At 37.3% G+C, this 4055-nt stretch overlaps 1 protein-coding gene across 1 annotated transcript in view; it reads left to right on the top strand.

Annotated features, from left to right (window-relative positions):
* The first annotated feature begins 395 nt into the window (after nucleotides 1-395).
* The window catches only part of LOC128872115 (uncharacterized), a 61647-nt gene continuing 57987 nt past the window's right edge, over nucleotides 396-4055 (top strand). The window contains exon 1 of the mRNA XM_054114479.1: nucleotides 396-1660. The gene's annotated coding sequence lies outside the window, so the exon portion shown is untranslated. The remainder of the gene's footprint in view (nucleotides 1661-4055) is intronic.

Here is a 4055-nt window from a genome sequence, read left to right as displayed (position 1 = left end):
TCAAGTGCTGCAGCCAACATGTGTTTAGTCCAATTTAATCGCCATTTTCTCGAAATGGGGCACCTAGGGGCACCTGATCTTTGCAGAATCTGGTAGAGGGTGGTTCACCCTTTCCAGTGATAGCAATTAAACCTCGGACAAGTGCAGTCAATTTTTTATAACCACGCGTAAAGTTACAATTTTACTTAAATGTACTTCTCTCCAAGCAGACCCTGTTATTTAAAAGGTCGTTAACATTTTGACTTACTTTGTGCATTGGATACCATCTATACAAATCTAGTAAACATTATAATTCATTTGAATATCGTCTTTTCGAGCAAAGTTTTTTAGAATCGTATATTGAAGTTAGGAGCAATATCGTAAGAGTTTTGCTTGGACGAATTTCAACTGCCTTTTGAATGCGCGCCACAGCAAAACGGAAGAAAATATCAGAAAACGGATTGCATTAGGTTGTCCCAAAAGTTTCGTTCGTTTTATTAATAATTAATATACACACAATATTTTATGTTTTATGTTACATTACTGAATTCTGTACGATTCATTTCGCTGCACTACTGTTACAGCATCAACGTCTAAGAAATTAGATTGTCCATTTATACAAACACTGCCGCAGAAAATAATTTTTTCTTTTTTTTTTTTTTATATGGATTTATTTTATTATTATTATTATTATTATTACTGCATGGTAATTGGCGACGAATTTGATTGGGTTTCTGATGGTGCTATATACCACTGTAGAGCATTTTGTTGTACCATATTTTATTCCATTCTTCTTCCGATGCGTGTTGTATTCTTGTAATCGAGTCTCGGTACGGGATTTCTATTTCATTATTTGGAGTCATGGTTGTCGCTTCTCTTGCAACGAGGTCTGCTTCTTCGTCGCCAGTGATGCCTCGGTGGAAAGGTACCCAAGTAATTGTTACGTTTTTGTTTTTGTTTGTAACTTTGGTGCACGTTTCCTGGATTTCTCGAATGCAACTCACGAAAGAAACTTTCGGGACAACCTAATACATAAACAGTTCTTCCATTTTTCGAATTCACGAAAAATCGATTTTCGATCGCCGAAAGCCATTTCGTCCCCGCGCCGTAGTAGCAAAGGTAATTCGTTCAGAGAATTTCGATGAAAATATTCGCTGGCACCGTGGTATCCTTAAGGTCTCCTCGGTGATCCTCGCAAACAAGGACAGAAGAGAAGGGGATACGAAGTGGTATAGGCACCTTTCTCGCGGCGCTCGCTGTGGAATGGCAAAAAGAGAGGAGGCACTCTGACGTCACATTGGCTGCTCGGTAGTGCCGCTAGCCTCTCACTTGGTCGGCGACGTTCGGCACGTTCGGTTCGGTTCGGTTCGTTTCGTTTCGTTTCGTTACGTTTCGTTTCGTTTCCCCTTAATTCCGTTCGATTTCGAGCCGATCCGATTTCGTTCGATCGCCTTCCCACTCGAAATCCGGCTGCCAGAGGGAGCTGACCTGCAAAAATCGCCCTCGGACGCGAAAGTGTGCGACATGTAACGAGCCTCGACTAAAGTGTGCAAACTCCGAAGTGATATTGTTCGGTGTCCGGTGGTTGTTCCGGTTCGCCAGTGTGCCGATGATTATTTTGTTCTATCATTGTGCCATGACACTCTGGATACGATCGTGAATGGATTAAATGGCAGCCACGGTAAGTCTCGTCTCTCCCTGTCACCGTGTTTCCGTTTAGCTTGGACGTACGATTCGTCCTCGCGACCGATCTATGGGCTTATTATTGTTTTCGTCTTCGCGACCGTCGAAATAAATCCATTCTTTTCATCAGAGATGGATAAAATACACGAATAATAGGCAGGGGAGACTGGGACCGATTGATACCATGTATGATTAGGTAGAAATGGTAAACCGACAAGGACAGAGCGTCGAGATGAAAAAGGACTAGCTTTCGTGTCTAAACCGACAGGTAATAACGATTTAGTACATCTCGATGATTTGTTCATTTTAAATCTTTTTATTTGGGTCTATTATTGGGTGTATTGCTTTTTCAGTGTGAAAAGTAAATTTTCCAACTGCTCTTATTTTGTCCGTTACTCCAAAACTGGTGTTCCGTTTTCTCTCTGATTTACGTTGTCACGAATATGAATATCTTTGTTGATTTTAGAATTTTAAATACCTATCTACAACCTTTAGTTTTTTTCTTTCTTTTTTTTTTTTGCGTAAAAACTTTTTCAGCAGTTGGAACAACCGTCTCGGAGTCGATCGAAACACTTTTCACTTCGCTTCCACATACTTTTAAAAGTAATTTTTCTAAATCTTGTTTTCTTTTTACCGAGTGAATCTGATATTTTTTTTATTATGTATTTGTTGGATGTATCGTTATTGTTTATTAGTTCGATTAAATTGTTTTATTGATTAATACTTGTTATACTTACAAAGATTCATTTAATAATGTTAATTACTCTTGTAGTTGAATATTAAAAAATGATACCAATTACTTGAACGTAATTAACTTTTATTTACAGATGTTTCTATTTCTAAAGAACTTGTAACTATTTCGATAGTATTTACGAAATCAAATCGATATCGTTTATATTTGATCAAAAATGCTCCAATTGTTCCGTCTCCCCTAATAAATAAAAGCAACGAATAACAGTTTATTCGTGACGCTGTTTTCTTTAACCGTCACCTTTAACAGTCTCATCTTTAACTATTCGTTGCGAAGTATCTCTGTAATTAAAATTCTAATATTTGGTCGTTTCATCTTTCATTCGTTACTCGAATGAGTAACGAATTGTATTTAGACGAGAATTTTACTTGTCTTTGTTCATTCTCGTTTTTCTATCATCCATAGGCAATTATGGCATCTGTGTAGGGTCTTCAAATTTTTTTTTTATATATATATATATTTGTTCACATTAAGTACGATTGGTTAACGGACTCGGTTTCGACTTCGCGTCGATGGCTGAGCAAGTCGTCAAGCAACGATATCGCGATCGTGCGCACTCAAACGGTTAATGGGTATAAGAAACCTAAGAAGAAAGGAGGTAAAAAGTATATTAGAAACGCCCTTGGACAAGAAAAGTTAAGTAATTTTTGAGTAACGTATTCCGATTAGTGATTCCACGAACAAAATTGATTATAACGAACCGACATAAAATTCGTCGCAGTCGATTCAATTTGAATATTTCTTGTTGAAAAAATTTCTACAGGCTACATCAAATATGTATGAAAATAAGAGAAAAAGTTCGATAGAATTAATTATTTTTTTCCATCCTAAACAAATTCACGAAAAACGAGCTTTTTTAGACCTCCTAATTCAGGATACCCCCTTAAACTAACTCGAGTTGAACTTAAATTTGTTTATTTACTTGCTTTGGTCGAATAAGATCGAATAAAATCGAATTCAAAAATATTCTTCATTACGTTTTCTTCCATGGAGCCTTCGAATTTAATTTAGTTTCGAACTCCGTGTAACGCGACACTGGTTATTACGTTTTCCTCCGGTGTCGAAAGAATTCATTGTTTTAGTCCCACGGGACAAGGGTGAGAGAGAATTAGCGACACTGCGATCGACAGAATGGAAGGTGGAAACGAGTCGAGAGAACTCGAGAACAGGAAACGGGTTGAAGGGAAATAGAGTATTTTACGATTCTCTTTGCCGTCTCTGCACATAACCCGCGTTCGCCATCTAGAAACTCTCGTGAAATCCGTTAAAAATTCGCTCGGCTTCGCATTGATTTACATGCGTTTCTTAATTGACTTACGTGAACGTATCCATGGACTGTTGACCTTTAAATGTCCGTGCGTTGGAGAACCGCGTCTAGGATGCTCTTTCGTTATCTTAGCCCGAATAATTGATGGTAGACAGCAATGTTGACCAAGGAGGAATTTAATATCTAGATTTACTTTTAAATCGATATCCGTTGATCCTGAAAGAATCTGACATTTTTACTTATTTTTGTGACCTCGTCAAAATTTATGAATTCCATCCCGATTTTATTTTTATTAACACTTAGTCATCAAACTTAATTGATGAATGTAGACTTTTTATTAAATTATTAATAAAATCATGAATTACGATTTACGAA

The sequence above is a fragment of the Hylaeus volcanicus genome, chromosome 1 (genome assembly GCF_026283585.1).
Source record: "Hylaeus volcanicus isolate JK05 chromosome 1, UHH_iyHylVolc1.0_haploid, whole genome shotgun sequence".
Lineage (NCBI taxonomy): Eukaryota > Metazoa > Arthropoda > Insecta > Hymenoptera > Colletidae > Hylaeus > Hylaeus volcanicus.
This window is presented reverse-complemented; position numbering and strand designations above follow the sequence as displayed.